Source organism: Schistocerca piceifrons, chromosome X (assembly GCF_021461385.2).
Source record: "Schistocerca piceifrons isolate TAMUIC-IGC-003096 chromosome X, iqSchPice1.1, whole genome shotgun sequence".
Lineage (NCBI taxonomy): Eukaryota > Metazoa > Arthropoda > Insecta > Orthoptera > Acrididae > Schistocerca > Schistocerca piceifrons.
This window is the reverse complement of record NC_060149.1, coordinates 351,933,664-351,951,864: the sequence shown is the minus strand read 5'-3', so window position 1 is coordinate 351,951,864 and position 18,201 is coordinate 351,933,664. Positions and strand designations below refer to the sequence as shown.

The following is an 18,201-nucleotide window of genomic DNA, read 5'->3' as shown; positions in this document are numbered from 1 at the left end:
TTAATTTCCATGTGAGAGGGTAACATTTGTTAAATTTTGTATCATGTTTACGTTCCAGGTTACAAATGACGGAAAGTCATCGAGCAAAACAGAAGTGGTTTCCAGCGTTCCCCAAGGTAGTGTTATATGCCCTTTGCTACTCCTTCCCTAAGTAAACGATTTGGGAGACAATCTGAGCAGCCGTCTTAGGTTGTTTGCAGATGACGCTGTCGTTTATCGACTAGTATAGTCATCAGAAGATCAAAACAAATTGCAAAAAGATTTAGAAAAGATATCTGTATGGTGTGAAAATTGGCAATTGACACTAAATAACGAAAAGTTTGAGGTCATCCACACGAGTGTTAAAAGATATCCGTTAAACTTCGGTTACACGTTAAATCAGTCAAATTTAAAGGCCATAAATTCAACTAAATACCTAGGAATTACAGTTACGAACTACTTAAATTGAAAGGAACACTTAGAAAATGTTGTGGGGAGGGCTAACCATTTAATGCGTTTTATTGGCAGGACACTTAGGAAATGTGACACATCTACTAAGGAGACTGCCTACACTTCCTTCAACAAAGGAAATAGCTTACAATACGTTAATTCGTCTAATCTTGGAGTATTGTTCGTCTGTATGGGACCCTTACCAATTGAGTCTGATTCAAGAGATTGAGAAGGTCCAAAGAAGAGCGGCAAGATTTGTGGCTGGTACATTTAGCCCTCGCGAGAGCGTTGCAAATCTCATAGAGAGTTTGAAGTGGGACACACTTGCAGATAGACGGCGCGCTAAACAGAAGGGGCTGCTCATTAAATTCCGAAATCCGATCTTCACCGAGCATGTAGAACACTACCACCAACTTTCAAATCGCGCAATGATCACCATTCAAAGATAAGGGAAATAAGAGATCATACTGAGGCGTTCAGACAGTCATTTTTCCTCGCCCGATCCGCGAGTGGAACAGAGGGGGGGGGGGGGGGAGGGGGCTCAAATATGATTTTGGCGCGAATTGTGCCCTCCGCCACACACCGCTTGGTGGCTAGCGGAGTATATATGTTGATATGTAGATGTAGATTTAAGCTTGTCCATCCTCTTTTAGAATACTGCTGTGCGGTGTGGGATCCTTACCAGATAGGTTTGATGGGGTACATGGAAAAAGTTCAAAGAAGGGCAGCACGTTTTGTATTATCGCGAAGTAGGGGAGAGAGTGTCACTGAAATGACACAGGATTTTGGTGGACGTTATTAATACAAAGGCGCTTTTCGTTGCGGCGGAATGTTCTCAGGACATTTCAATCACCAACTTTCTCCTTCAAAGGCTAAAATATTTTATTGACGCCGACCTACGCAAGGAGAATCGATCATCATAATAAAATGAGGGAAATCAGAGCTCGCACCGAAAGGTAATGGTGTTCATTTTTTTACGCGCTCTGTATGAGATTGGAAAATAGAGAATTATTGTGAAGATGGTTCGATGAACCCGCTGTAAGGGACATAAATGTGGTTTGCAGAGTATCCCTGTAGATGTAGATGTAGACTTTTAATATACTCTACAAGGTTGTTGAATACGTGTGTGCCCAGGTGTCTCACTCCCACGTTTAATAATATTACACTCTTGGCGTCCTTATACTGATGGTTTCTGGTCCAAAAGTTTCATTCAGAGGTATCTACTGCAGCAACTGTTGAAATATCAAGTTCATTGAAGAGATATACGTAGGATACTCTAGAACTAATACAATGTATAATTCTTCTAATTCCCTTCTGTGTTCTGAAAATACTATCCCTGTGAGTCGTTTCACCAGCGCGTCATTCCGTAACTTACTGATGATCTACATCTACTTCTATATCTGTACTCACGAAGCCAACTCACTGTGTGTGCTATGTGTACCTTGTGTATCACTGTCACTTCTCTGTTTCCTGCCGGCCGGTGTGGCCGTGCGGTTAAAGGCGCTTCAGTCTGGAACCGCATGACCGCTACGGTCGCAGGTTCGAATCCTGCCTCGGGCATGGATGTGTGTGATGTCCTTAGGTTAGTTAGGTTTAATTAGTTCTAGGCGACTGATGACCTCAGAAGTTGAGTTGCATAGTGCTCAGAGCCATTTGAACCATTTTCTCTGTTTCCTGTTGCAGTCGCAAATAGTTTGCGGGAAGAGTGATTGCTGATAAGCCTCCATGTGGTCTCGAATCTCACTGATTTTATCTTCGTGTTCATTTCGTGAGATATACGTAGGTGGAAGTGACATTTGGCTGATTCTTCCAGGAACGTACGCTCTCGGAAATTTGACAGTAGAACGTACCGCGATACCGAATACTAAGCTCTTGGTGTGTCTGCCCTGGAGTTGGCTGAGCATCTCTGTGACACTCTCCGACTTACTAAATGAAACTGTAACGAAACATACTGCCCTTCTTTGGATCTTCTCTATTTCCTCTATCAATCATGTCTGGTACGTATCCCAGACTGACGAATAATATTCAAGTATTGGTCGAACGATTGTTTTGATAGCTGCTTCCTTTGTTTATGGACTACATTTCCAGAAAAATTTTCCAATGAATGTCAGTTTGACATCTGCAATTCCTGCGATTAGTTTTATGTTGCCGTTCTACACTATGCAACACAATTTAAGGAGCACTTTTTCTAAACGCCGTAATTGTCTCCCATTGCGACGTAGAAGTTTGAAATTTGTCCCAACGGTGCCTACCTCTGTAATGGTGCTAAAACCGAGGCGCCCTGTGATGTCAGCCTTCGGCTCGGCAACGCTTCAAACAGGAAAGTATCGACATATACGAGAAAAGGCCAGAGATTAGAAGTTCATGTGAGAGTTAATGATGTCACATTGTCACGAAATTTCACCATAATTCTTCTCAGCGCCGCCGCTGACGTGCTACATAATAAGACCGTCACATTCCCTCTTATTTACATTTCACCTCTTGTTCAGACGTCTCTGCGGTCAGAACCGCGACACCCAGCGTTGAAATCACGCAGGTTTCTCATGGGTAGCCTAAGAAAACATTTCAGACACATCACCGCTCAGAATCGACACAACAAAACCTCTTGAAGTGGCGTAAAAGGCGTCAATGAAATCGCCAGTTTCCTTGATTCCCACACGGTTGGCGGTAGAAACCGACAGTTCGCAGTGTGACGAGCAGCATGACGATGTTCTTGACAACCTTTGACACAGCCGACGATTTATCCCTACGATGAAGACATCTCACCCCTCTGGAGTGCAGTTTTTCTATGTTGTACAATACGGAACTACAAGGAACCATTTGACGAAGTTTTCAGGCGATCAGAAGCAGCAACGCGTACTTCTGCTTTTTCAACCCTCTTGTCTGGCGCCCTCCTGTGGTGCGATCATAGACGGGTGAGACATCGACACATGCATGATTAAAACGGCAAAGGGTCCCGCTTAAGCCTCCTCAGTTCGGCCACACCCTCGGTGCCACTCACCTGCCGTTGCTGAGCGCTTTAAAAATGCATCTGGGTAGAGACAGACTGTGACAGGCAACCCCTTGACACCCCACCAATTCCGCAAGCTTACTACGAGGGCTACTCGGAAAGTAAGGAACGATAGGTCGCAAAATGGAAACCTCAGTGAAAATCAAAACTGTTTTATTTGCAACGGTTAGCTACACCTTGCAGCTACTTCTCTACACAGTCGCCGCTCAGACGTAGACATCTCTCGTAGCGTTGTACCAACTTTTCAATCCCCTCATTATAGAAGACAGCTGCCAGTGCTCTTCGACAATTTTCTACTCTGGACTGCAGCTCGTTGTCTGTGTCAGAATGTTGTTTTCATATCGAGCGGTTCATTTCAGCAGAGATGAACCTCAGGCGTAGCCAATTACCGGATGTATTGTGGGTGATGAAACACTTCCCATCGAAAACGTTACAGGAGCACCTTCATTGCCCCTGTTGAGTGCGGCCGAGAATTGTCGTGTAGAACGAACTGCATGACAGTTATGTTATGTGGATTGCATAGATTCAGACGAAATCTTTCGCCAGGCCCTCATACGTGGAGGGAGACGCTTATTTCTAGCCATCTTTATGTTCTCACTGTGAGCTCAGAACTGAAAAGCGCGACATGATGCGATCGACGGGCGTTCTAGACACAGTGCCCAACGCATCAACAAAGCTTCATCAGATTTTCACTTATTTTCCATTTCGCGACCGATCGTTCCTTACTTTCCGAATAACCCTTGTAGCATGCGCAAGCGTGACAGCGTGGCCTGCCTGCAGGCGCCTAAGTCTCTCGTCACAGTTTGTCTCTGTGCAGGTATACTTTTGAAATGCTCAACAAAGGCAGGCAGGTGGCACCAAGGGCTTAGCCAGCCTGGGTGGGGGTGGGGGTCTTAGAGGGACACCTTTCTGCCACAGGTTGTTTCCTCTGTAGCCCTAAAAACTTAACACATGATAATTTTGGTATTCGATTGTTAGAGAAGATTTTTGTTTTGTGGCGTTGTGTGAGAGTTACTGGCTTGTAAGTACTAAATATTATCAACATCCATTTTTCTGGAATCATCTGTCGATGTTTATCAATAGTTCGTTGCTTCTTTCTTAGTAAGAGTGCTGTTAGTAATTTTTGTTCATATACTTGTATCATCTTCAAAATGAAAGAAAAAGAAATTACATATTCTGACGACGCCAGTAGTAGGCGATTGACGTATACAATTAAACAAAAATAACATAGCACTCAAAATAGAACCTCTGGTACATCAGGTCTGATATCTCCAAACTGAGAATGGCTGTTGCTATGTGGTGAAAATGGCGACCATTACTGCAGAATAAGATGAAGAAAGACTCTCACGAAAAGACTACATTTCGACACACAGTACGTCAAGTATAGCGTTCGCATGCACATGACAGCGTGAGGCATTCGTGGTTTCTAGACAATACAGTATGACTGCAACATGTGTGTGCCACCAGTCCAACCCATAGTAGGAAGCGTCTGACCGTAGCCGTATACAGGACCGTCACGGTGTTTCAGCGTCGGATCAGCGCTGTAGGCGAATCTCAAAAGTCCGTTATGAGCGTCTGGGCTAGATGTCGATTAACGCCAGCTACTGTCACATTGCTTGAAGCAGTAAGCAGCTGGTTATGTTGTGTCCACAGGACTCACAAAAGCCCCACTTTCGTAACAGCTTACTACGTACCATTCAAAATGGGATGGCATGGGAAACCCATACTGTTCTAATCCTCAGATGCAGATGTTCCTCTCTTTCATGTCGACATAGCATTCACACACTTCGTTTCGCCTTAAAACTTCGTTTAACGTCTTTTCACCAACTAAGATTGGTATGAAGCTTTCCTTCACAGGCGTAGAAGAGGGAACAGTGCTGTATCTGCGTGTACGTCGTATGCTCGCAGTCTTAATGACTTACTACCAGCACAATCTCCAGTCTTAATGATTTACTGCTAGCACATTGTTCTGCAGGTCTTCCGAGCATGGATTCTGGACTTTCTTTCTCGGGGGTACGATTTTCACAAAAGGTTACATACCTATGGAAAAACTGTTTATTAAACCCGCATAATGACTTAGTACCAGTCATTATTCACAATTCCGCAATTTTCTGTGCTTAATCTGCAAACTACCAATTTTTCTACAGTCACATTGAACAACAAAAACAGTTGTATTCGTATAACAAAGTGAAGGTATGCATAAAAAACATAGAAATCAAGTTAAAACAGTATAGAAAAGCCATAAAATTCCGTCTAATGGACGCTATGTAGGAAACATGAGTATTTAGTTCCCATGACGATGAACTGTTGTTTTTATTTGCACTCTCTTCGAGGAAATGAAGAAAGTGATGATATTATATGATTACATACGACATGAGAAGCCTATGGAAAGTTTCACCAGATTTTCAAGGAACTGTAGTCTTGTGAAGACCGTTTCTTCGGTCTTTTTCTCATTTCTCATAAGCAATTCGAAACATCAAGCAAGATGATTTAACTGAAAATCTTGCCAAACCCCTGTAGTGTATCGTCAATCGTCTAGTCAAAGGATAGAAAGGGTTAATAGACATCCGAGAATTTCATTAAATTACCCTACAAATTAGTGCAGTATTGTGATATTACTATGGGCAGCACTAGTATGTATAGAAATAATTGTGATATAGAACTGTTTGCTCGAAGCTTGTGCAAGGATAATATTAAATCAGTTTAACTGTATCTTACTTAAGAATATTCATTTGGTAATAAATGTCAAATAAGCGTGCATTTATTTACAAGTATATGTAATTAATTACACCTGGATGATCAGACTTGCACCTGTTTCCTTTTTCGAGAGTTCTGTGTCCGGCGTTGACGCTCATGTCATAAATTAATTTTTCAGTGTCTTCCGACACTTTTCAAATTTTCCATAGCAGTCTATGAAGGAAACACAACTGGGCAGCTGACCGCCGCGGGCAGGAACGGTCTAGCGCGGACGCCCGCCTTCTGTTTGACCGGCACCAGGGCAAAGCATACAGCTCGCTAGCCACGGCAGGCAGCGCGGGTTGCCCGCTCCCCGTTTGAGCGGGTTCGCGTGCGCCGGGTTGCACCTGCTAGGGACTGCGAAGGTGACTGGCATGTGTTGCGGGTTGACGGCAGTAGGGGCACGCTACCGCTCATTTCACGGCAAACGTGCAAATGTGACTGTCCTCTCTCTATCTCTCTCTCTCTCTATCTCTCTCTCCTCCCGCACAGGCTATGAAGGCCCAAAGGTACCGACTGGCCGCCGTGTCATCCTCAGCCCACAGGCGTCACTGGATGCGGATATGGAGGATCATGTGGTCAGCAGCCCGCTCTCCCGGCCGTATGTCAGTTTCCGAGACCGGAGCCGCTACTTCTCAATCAAGTAGCACCTCAGTTTGCCTCACACGGGCTGAGTGCACCCCGCTTGTCAACAGCGCTCGGCAGGCCGGATGGTCACCCATTCAAGTGCTAGCCTAGCCCAACAGCGCTTAACTACGGTGATCTGACGGGGACCGGTGTTACCACTACGGCAAGGCCGTTGGCGATGTGACTGTCCTAGAGATACAGAATCTGAGTTGGACATCGTCGCTTATATTTATTCAATTTGTAACTTGACAACGCGTCAACGTGGCACTGTATTGCGCTTAGTATTTGCTGATGTCCTTTCTTAGCCAATGTCTTTTGTCAACCTATTGAAATACGAGGGCTATTCGGAAAGCAAGGAATGATAGGTCGCGAAATGGAAACCACAGTGATAATCAAAACTGTTTTACTTGCAACGGTTAGTTACACCTTCCAGCTACTTCTCTACACATTCGCCGCTCAGACTTAGAGATCTGTTGAAGCGTTGTACTAACTTTTCAATTCCCTCGTTATAGAAGACAGCCGCCAGTGCTTTACGACAATTTTCTACTCTGGACAGCAACTCGTTGTCTGTGTCAAAATATTGTCTTCATAGCCAGCGGTTCAGTTGAGCAAAGATGAACCTCAGGGGTAGTCAGTTACGGGCTGTATTGTGGGTGATCAAACACTTCCCATCGAAAACGCTACTGGAGCATCTCCATTGCCCCTGCTGAGTGCAGAACGTGTAGAACGAACCGCATTACAGTTATGTTATGTGGATTGCATAGCTTCAGCCGAAATCTTTCGCCAGGCTCTCATACTTGGCGGGAGACGCTAATTTCTAGCCATCTTTACGTTTTCACTGTGAGCTCAAAACTGAAAAGAGCGACATGATGCGATCGACGGGAGTACTAGACACAGTTTCCAACGCATCTGTGCAAAGATTCTTCAGATTTTCACTGTATTTTTTTTGTGTTAGCAGAAGAGTCAACACCGTGTTACGAGTGGAGGCCGAAATGCACGCGTTTTAGCTCACGCAGGCTGGCGTGAGGAGGGAAGAACTATACTGACGTGAGGTCTGGAACATGACAAGGAATGAGAATTCAGAAACCGGACGTAATTAGTTTGATACTTAACTTTAATCCATTAATGATGAACGTCGCTCTTGACGGTACATGATTCACAATATTATCTGTTCAGAATACATTCTTGAAGATAGTCATTATAGTAACTGAATATGGCGCCTTGCTAGGTCGTAGCAAATGACGTAGCTGAAGGCTATGCTAAACTGTCGTCTCTGCAAATGAGAGCGTATGTAGACAGTGAACCATCGCTAGCAAAGTCGGCTGTAGAACTGGGACGAGTGCTAGGGGGTCTCTAGACTAGACTTGCCGTGTGGCGGCGCTCAGTCTGCAATCACATAGTGGCGACACGCGGGTCCGACGTATACTAACGGACCGCGGCCGATTTAAAGGCGACCGATCGTGCCTTACTGTCCGAATAACCTTCGTACTATATTACGTAAGTCATAAGAGATATCATGTCGCGTGTAGTGAGAAATCTCTGGTTTGATACTTTTGACCAGATCCCATATGATGATAAATTTTTAATTGATGACAAGTTGTGAACATTCTCATGTCAAAAGGGCTATAGTTCACGATAGGACTGACAGGATCTATGGTTTTTTAGAAGATATCAGTAGCGCCCTAAAGCGTATATGTTAAGCGTTTTTTTAACTGTATTTACTGGGTATTCTGTGTGGCATAAGTCATAAATAAGTACACAGTGCTCTGAAATGTATGGCATCTTCCCATTACCAAAAGGACCGTGTGTTATTTGAGATGTAGTGCTCCACTTGCACAATGATTTTAAAAAGAGTTAACGCAAATCCATAGGCAGTCAGAACTACAAATAAGATTTGGTTAAAAACGGAGTCAGCGTTGTTAAAATAGTTGCTTTAATCACACGTCGAGCGAGTTAGCGCAGTGATTAGCACACTGGATTCGCATTCAGTAGGACGATGATTCAGTTCCCTGTCTGGCCATCCAGATTTAGGTTTTCCGTGATGTCCCTAAATCGTTCCATGCAAATGTTGAGATGGTTCCTATGAAAAGGGCATGGCCAATTTCCTACCCCATGCTTTCGTAATTCGAGCTTGTGCTTTGTCCCTAATGACCGTGTTGTCGACGCGACGATAAACTCTAATCTTCTTTCCTTCCTTTTACTTCTATGACACGTTTGTATCTTCATGTAAATGTCATTTTCCTCCTGTTTTCTTTACGGTTTCTGTCACTATGGTGATAATGATCTTTCTTAGAGTAATAGCCCTACCTGTTCACATTCGCCATGAAAATTTCAGTAGTGGCAAGTGATAAACTATTGTTATCAGAATTTTTCTCACTACGAAGTTTATCTGCTTGCATATGACGACCGTGAAACATCAGTAATCCGGAATATTCGTCGGCAATTAGTCCAAAGTGACATACTAACATACTAATAGGAATAAAATTTAACTGTCAGCACTGTTGTACTTCTCTGCCTAAATTAAATTCAGGAAGAAACATAGAGCGCTGGAATAATTGTCCGAAAACAGACGGCTCTTGCGCAGAAAATGACTTTTTCTGCTGTGAATAAATGCTGCGACGTCAGCCTGTGTTCTGCTGAGTGTACTAATAAAGGATTGTGTGTGCTATGATCAACGTGCACTGCGTTGCTGACAAATGCAGGGTACACTTCTATGCTCTTCAGTTATTGAACACGGAAATTTGGTTAGGAAGCGTAGTATGTCACTTGCTGTGGATAAGATTGTTGAAAGTGGCGTTAGATCAGGTCAATGTTCCCAGTGACGAGAGTGGCAAACCGTGCAGAAGCGGCTTCGAATGGCCTGCCCTTCGATTTCAAGTTTTATTTCAGCTGAGTCAAGACTCTGTTCAACGAACCCGCGGGCTGTCAACTGGAGTCTCGTAAATTTGTGATCCTACTTCTTTTGTTACGAAACGCCCAGTTACCTTTTCGACATATAAGACCTGCTAAGTCATCAAGTTTTACTTCACTTACTGGTAAATTTGGTCACTTCTGTTCTCCATAATCGTATGTATCGCATTAGTAGTCTAACAGAGTGATATATATTCTTTTTACTCTACAGTTTTGAACTTCCATAGATTATGTACGTTACAAACTAGTCTTCAGAGATATTGGATACCGGAATGGTATGTATTATCTTTGATTCACTGTTTCCAGTGTTTCTACTGACATTTATGTGTAGGACTAAAAGATTTATGCCTAGTAGGGCTGAGTATCGTCCAAACTGCATAAGCGTTACGACAATAACCAGGAAAAATAATAATTTGTAGTTTTTGTGATATTGTGATGTTACTTACATCTGGACCTCGCTTAAAACAACTCTCTTACATGGTAGAGAATACAGTTAAAAATAATTAGGGCTTGATAGTCAGGCTGAATGTTAATACATGTGTTAAATAACCTTGGAAGAAACTGTACAACGTAGAGATGGATCTGGTATCTAATCACCATAGTACCGACCGCTGTGGCAGAGCTTTTCTAAGTGCTTCAGTCCGGAATCGCGCTGCTGCTACGGTCGCATGCTCGAATCCTGCCTCGGGCATGGATGTGTGTGATGTCCTTAGGTGTAAGTAGTTCTAAGTCTAGGGGACTGATGACCTTAGATGTTAAGTCCCATAGTGCTCAGAGCCATTTCACCGTCATGGTCGTTTTCTAATCCTATTACAAATTATTTTCAAAATGAGGGTCAGTATCAATCGGAAACCACGATTTTACGATTCAGAATGTCTTATTCAGTGAAGTAACCCACATGTTTTATTCATCTTTCATCGATTTTCGATACAGCGGTCAAGGTTGTATCTTTGTTTCGTGTCTAATTTATTCTAATTGATCGCTACTTGTGCTTGACGGGCTCAGTTTTTTCCAGAACTTCTCAGTTGTGTAGATTAATTCGTTTAAACATTTTGTACATACGTCGATAAAAGGCGTAAGTTCTCGTATTTCGCTTATTTTTTGCGGCTTCAGTGATACCAGTATTAGACATCTTGTAAGTATGAAGTAAAAACAATTTATTTAACAATTTAATGATGGACTCCCTAAGTATTGAACGTAATTAGTGCCTTGAGTGTTCGGTTTGTGCTGCAGACCCATTTGCCTGAATAGGATAATACAGCCGGCCGCGGTGGTCTCGCGGTTCTAGGCGCGCAGTCCGGAACCGCGCGACTGCTACGGTCGCAGGTTCGAATCCTGCCTCGGGCATGGATGTGTGTGATGTCCTTAGGTTAGTTAGGTTTAACTAGTTCTAAGTTCTAGGGGACTGATGACCTAAGATGTTAAGTCCCATAGTGCTCAGAGCCTTTGAACCTTGATAATAGAAAACAAAATCAAAAACAGAAATGCACAGAAGGAGCTCCTGTTATAAACAGCATGTCTTGGAGGCGGAGTGAGAAAGTGTCTTAAAAATTATGTTGGTTACCACTAACCAATTTTAAAGTTAATAACTTTCCATATTACGTACAATGCTTACGGCAGAACTCAGCCATTTTTGAAATATTCACTCTTTGGTTTTCAACTTTCTCCGAGAACAGTTTGCAGAAATAATGGGAAACGAATGTTTATGCGGAAACCCAATTTGCCCTTTACTTCTTTTTTCAAACATCTTTCAACACACGTATGCCACAATAAGCCAGTTTTTCTGCTACGTTATGTATGAAGTATAAGAAAGAGTTGATTGTACTTTAACAACACTGATGAAAAATTATGCCAATATATTTTGCTGTTACTGCTGTGATTTTGACTTTTGTTTTAACATGAATTTGTATTTCTTTTGACTGTTGAAGATTTATTAGTTTTAAGTTCGTATCGTACCAGGTGAAAGAACAAGGCGTGAATGGAATACAGACAATAATTATTGGATACTGATTGCTCTGTACACGTTATAGATTTTATGTAATGTTTCATATGAACTTCGTATATACGAATCTCTTCGTGTACAGTTCTCATGTGTAAACGGAATGATGCAGCACCGTGCTTACTAATTTTTTTTTTAATCAATAGTACACTAATACGTTAAACTCTGCAATGCACTAACCTCAGAAAACACAATGTTTCTCTTTGTAATGCATGTCTGGTTGGAGGCGATACTCGCATATATTTCACCTGCATGTAGCATATAGTTTAAAGAACTTTTTTCCTCATTTTCTTTCTGTCGTTAGAAAATCCAGACACAACCACATTAAATTTTTATCAATATTACATCCTAAACGTTTCTCTAAGAGCAGGAAGTTATTGCACGCATTCTTTATTTACCTCTTTTTACCCCATACTTCTGCTCACACACACACACACACACACACATACACACACACACACACACACATACACACACACACACACACACACACACACACAAACACACACACACACACACACACACACAAAATTACTCGGAACCTGAAAACCTGCCAGTCAGTACCAACAACCGCAAGCTTACTCTGCCCTCATATTATTGGATATTACTCCAATTTATACTTCTTTGACAACACAGGGTGTTTGTTTTAACTTGAGACAACTAAATATCGCCGGCCGAAGTGGCCGTGCGGTTAAAGGCGCTGCAGTCTGGAACCGCAAGACCGCTACGGTCGCAGGTTCGAATCCTGCCTCGGGCATGGATATTTGTGATGTCCTTAGGTTAGTTAGGTTTAACTAGTTCTAAGTTCTAGGGGACTAATGACCTCAGCAGTTGAGTCCCATAGTGCTCAGAGCCATTTTTGAACTAAATATCACGGAAACGATGCATCGTAGGAAAAAAATTTCTAGCTGAAAAGTTAATATTAATAAAGAGCGCATCTGTCTGTGCTACAACTGTTCTGCTCTTAACCACTTCTACTGTGTGGTCAACTTCGGATTTTCAAATGGGTCTCCCTCCCCCAACCTATTTTTATTGCATATTCGGATTCTACGCCAAAAAATAGGTACGTTTCACTAAAACCATTTTTTTCCCATTCATGGTAGATGGCGCTGTGATAGACAAGTATCAATTTTACCTGTTTTTGCAATTAAGAACCGACGCATTTGATTCTACATTTCATTTGCCATTTAAATGTAAACTTTTGTGCTCTAACGGTGTTGGTATCTATGTTCACAGTTGATTTTAGTGTTGCAAATTTGACTGTACATTACAATATGGTTAGCCGTTTCAGTGTTTAGAGAGTGTGTTCAGCGTGATCCTGGAACGACGACGTGGATGTAATACACTCCTGGAAATTGAAATAAGAACACCGTGAATTCATTGTCCCAGGAAGGGGAAACTTTATTGACACATTCCTGGGGTCAGATACATCACATGATCACACTGACAGAACCACAGGCACATAGACACAGGCAACAGAGCATGCAGAATGTCGGCACTAGTACAGTGTATATCCACCTTTCGCAGCAATGCAGGCTGCTATTCGCCCATGGAGACGATCGTAGAGATGCTGGATGTAGTCCTGTGGAACGGCTTGCCATGCCATTTCCACCTGGCGCCTCAGTTGGACCAGCGTTCGTGCTGGACGTGCAGACCGCGTGAGACGACGCTTCATCCAGTCCCAAACATGCTCAATGGGGGACAGATCCGGAGATCTTGCTGGCCAGGGTAGTTGACTTACACCTTCTAGAGCACGTTGGGTGGCACGGGATACATGCGGACGTGCATTGTCCTGTTGGAACAGCAAGTTCCCTTGCCGGTCTAGGAATGGTAGAACGATGGGTTCGATGACGGTTTGGATGTACCGTGCACTATTCAGTGTCCCCTCGACGATCACCAGTGGTGTACGGCCAGTGTAGGAGATCGCTCCCCACACCATGATGCCGGGTGTTGGCCCTGTGTGCCTCGGTCGTATGCAGTCCTGATTGTGGCGCTCACCTGCACGGCGCCAAACACGCATACGACCATCATTGGCACCAAGACAGAAGCGACTCTCATCGCTGAAGACGACACGTCTCCATTCGTCCCTCCATTCACGCCTGTCGCGACACCACTGGAGGCGGGCTGCACGATGTTGGGGCGTGAGCGGAAGACGGCCTAACGGTGTGCGGGACCGTAGCCCAGCTTCATGGAGACGGTTGCGAATGGTCCTCGCCGATACCCCAGGAGCAACAGTGTCCCTAATTTGCTGGGAAGTGGCGGTGCGGTCCCCTACGGCACTGCGTAGGATCCTACGGTCTTGGCGTGCATCCGTGCGTCGCTGCGGTCCGGTCCCAGGTCGACGGGCACGTGCACCTTCCGCCGACCACTGGCGACAACATCGATGTACTGTGGAGACCTCACGCCCCACGTGTTGAGCAATTCGGCGGTACGTCCACCCGGCCTCCCGCATGCCCACTATACGCCCTCGCTCAAAGTCCGTCAACTGCACATACGGTTCACGTCCACACTGTCGCGGCATGCTACCAGTGTTAAAGACTGCGATGGAGCTCCGTATGCCACGGCAAACTGGCTGACACTGACGGCGGCGGTGCACAAATGCTGCGCAGCTAGCGCCATTCGACGGCCAACACCGCGGTTCCTAGTGTGTCCGCTGTGCCGTGCGTGTGATCATTGCTTGTACAGCCCTCTCGCAGTGTCCGGAGCAAGTATGGTGGGTCTGACACACCGGTGTCAATGTGTTCTTTTTTCCATTTCCAGGAGTGTAGATCTGTGTTCCCATTAGGAAGTCTGATATCGGAGAGTCCCCCTTTCCTATCACCATTGGGGTACTTCATTATGGTGAGACCCCTTACTTCTCATCATAATTGTAATTCACAATAAATGCTCAAACTGACGACCTTCCATTTCGATACACTTATCAATTCTTGGGGAGAATGCTATTATGCAACTTAAAAGCATGTCTAGTGGAATGTTTGCGAAAGCATTTCTGATAAGTTCTATCATATTATGTCGAGTTGCTGGTACTTCTACATAGTAAGTACCAGTAAGATGGATGTAGAAGAATTATGGGCAAAATTTAGGCAGATTGTAAATCGTGGTCTCTAAAGCTACGTGCTTAATAAGTTGTTAATGTATGGTAAATGCCCACCATGGTTTAATACCGAAATTCGTAAGATGTTGAGGAAGGAGAGGGTGTTGCACTCTAGGTTCGAAAGGGAACGAACAAACGATGACAAGCGAAGGTTAGTAGAGATTCGTGCGTCTGTGAAAAGATCTATGCGCGGAGAATAGAACAACTACCACCGCCACACCTTATCAAACGATCAGGCAGAGAAAATCTGGTCTTATTTAAAATCGCTAAGCGGGTCTAAGGGTTCCATTCACTCCCGTGTTGACCAGTCTGGTATGGCAGTTGAAGATAGCAAAACGAAAGCCAAAATTTTAAATTTCACGTTCAAGAAATTGTCCACGCAGAATAACCGCACAAACATACCGTCGTTTGACCATCGGGCAGACTCCCGTATGGACGACGTAGAAATAAGCATACCCGGCGTAGAGAAGCAATTCAAAGATTTGTAAACAAATAAATCGCCAGGTCTGGATGGAATCCCACTTCGATTTTACAAAGAGTACTCTACGGCATTGGCCCCTTATATAGCTTGCATCTATCGTGAATCGCTCGCCTAGCACAAAGTCCGAAGCGAAATAAAAAATAAAAAAAAACGCAAGTGAATCCAGCATATAAGAAATGTAAAAGAACAAACCCTCAAAATTACAGACCAATATCGCTGACTTCTGTTTGCTGCAGAATCCTTGAACACATTCCCAGTTCGAATATAATTAACTTTCTTGAGGCTAAGCAGCTTATGTCCACGAATCAGCATGGTTTTGTGAAGCATCGCTCGTGCGAAACTCTGCTTGCTCTTTTCTCACATGGTATATAGAGAACTATGGATAAAGGGCAACAGGCAGACTCCATATTTCTAGATTTCCGGAAAGCATTTGACATGGCGCCCCATTGCAGGCTGCTACCGAAGGTACGAGCATATGGAATAAGTTGGCATGTATGTGAGTGGCACGAAGACTTCTTAAATAATAGAACCCAGTACGTTGTCCTCGACGGCGAGTGTTCATCAGAGACAAGGGTTCCGTCAGGAGTGTCCCAGGGAAGTGTGGTAGGACCGCTGTTGTTCTCTATACGCATAAATGATTTGGCGGACAGCGTGTGAAGCAGTCTGCGGTTGTTTCCTGATGATGTCGAGGTGTACGGTAAGGTGTGGAAGTTGAGTGACTGTAGGAAGATACAAGACGACTTAGACAAAATTTACAGTTCGTGTGATGAATGGCCAGTACTGGACCAGGTCCACCCGAGAACAGTCTTAGGTCCAGTAATACTGGATCAGGTCTACTCGAGAAGCAGTCTCAGGTCGAACCTGATAAAAGTTACGAGCTACGTTACCGAAATATTGTGCAAGAACGACACTCATATCCGGCGGAACACCCGACAACCCAAGATGTCATTAGATCGAGGGAAAGCCTGAAGATTTAAGTACCATATTCTTTTTACTGTAGTCCGCAGCTCGTGGTCTCCCGGCAGCAGTTCTCCGTCTGCCAAATGACTATAAAGTAGTAACCACCACACCCAAGAGGTGCCACGTTTATCAACAGCGCAAGGAAACCTAATGAGTTGACTAACTTGACATAAAATTAATTTAACGCCTTCAAACCCACAACAAAATAAATGATACCATAGGGAATGAGAATGGGCGTCGTTGAAAAATTAATAACAAGGACGTACGGTATCACAAAGAGATTTATTAACTAATATCAGGATCAAGAGAAAACAAACATATAAACAGAAATTTCAATGGTATAACATTTCAATAATATGAACTCAGGTTGGTTGGCAATAGACTTGGGGAGCCTAATTGGAATTTACGTATAGATGAAACTGGCAACTGTGAGTGGAAGAATGCCAGTCTAGGCAAGAACACTCTGCTGTGTCATTCCACTGATTGGTCTCTTGTGTCAAAATACAGTTAAGCGTGCAGTGGACACTGGGAGTGACTACTGTGAGTATAAAGCTGCTATAAAAAAAAAATAAAAAAAAAGGATGGCCATGAAAATGATTGTTAAACTTCTGAATTTGCCGAAGCTGCACGACGTTACCAATATAGCCAGTGAAAGACGAGATGCTGTCGTCTGCATATGAGCGATGCCAAAGCTGCTAGGTTTGGTGGCGTATTGAACAGCAGGAGGTGACCCCATGTCCACCAGTGATTGTTTCACGTCTGCGGAAAATATAAAGTTTTGCCCAGGTGTCCGGACGTGTTTAACAGCTAACTGCTCTCTCTGTAGAAATAGAAGCGCTCTAGCGACTGTACTCTGCGATGGTCAAAAAGCAAGACCTTGCCCCTCCTGCTGCTAAAAAAAAAAAAAAAAAAAAAAAAAAAATCAGCACACAATGCCTGGAGGTCCTGCAACCAAACCTCCACCACATTTCACAAGATGAGGGAAGCTTCCTACTGAAAACAAGCTCTGTCTCGTCCATAAGACGATTTAGTGGGTGCCGTTTTAGCGAGGCGCCGAGGCACTTAAGAAACGCTACATCCGGAGAAATTCGTCATCCCGTCTCACAAGGTACACTTTTCTTGTAATAAACACATTAGACCGGCGCCACTCTACCTGGACCCGCGCACGGGATAAGGAGACCAGACTCCCACACCACGTCCACTCGCTAATTAAGTGGTCAAACCGACGCCAGGATGCCCGGCGCCGCCAGTGTCATTTCGCATTCAGCCACGATGTTGCCACCCTCTTGCTTCAGCCGCTAGCGGAACTAGCCCGACTGCCAGAATGGCGGCCCATAAACCACTGCCCTACAGGGCCCACGGCCAGTTTCAGTGACGACAAAGGGAGGCAAACTCGCTTGCTGTTCGAGGGAAGTTCTAAAGCTGTCCTAGTGCAATGGTCACATCTAGTATCCAAAAATCTGTCTCTACCACTGAATTTAATTCTGCTACTGCTATTCAGTTCATACAACCATCAATCAGTGGTTTACCTTAACCCTAATAGTACGTCAGATTAATATCAATCAGGAAAAATTTAGGCACACTAAAGACGAATGAAACTGTATGATAATCATCGATACAAAATGAAAGGGGAACTGCATGACAAGTATTACCACGGCAGTGGCCTGCCCAGAAGGCACCGCCTGCCATCTTTCAACAACACTCAAGTAAAGTTTTCAGTATCAACCGTTAGAACACAAAGGTTTACATTTACATTGTAAATGGAATGTAGAATCAAATGCATCAGCCCTTAATTGCAAAAACAGGCACATTTGATATTTGTCTATCACAGCACCTTCTAGGAGTCAATGATTTGAGGAAAGCATGTGTATTTTTAGCATAGACACCAAATATGCATTAAAGATGGGGGAGGGGATTCTCATTTGAAAATACAAAATTGACCCCACCCACACAGG

General features: G+C 43.9%; 1 pseudogene; it reads right to left on the bottom strand.

The window, feature by feature from the left end:
* Positions 1-6,861: 6,861 nt before the first annotated feature.
* Positions 6,862-6,979, bottom strand: LOC124723305 (annotated as a pseudogene).
* Positions 6,980-18,201: the final 11,222 nt, after the last annotated feature.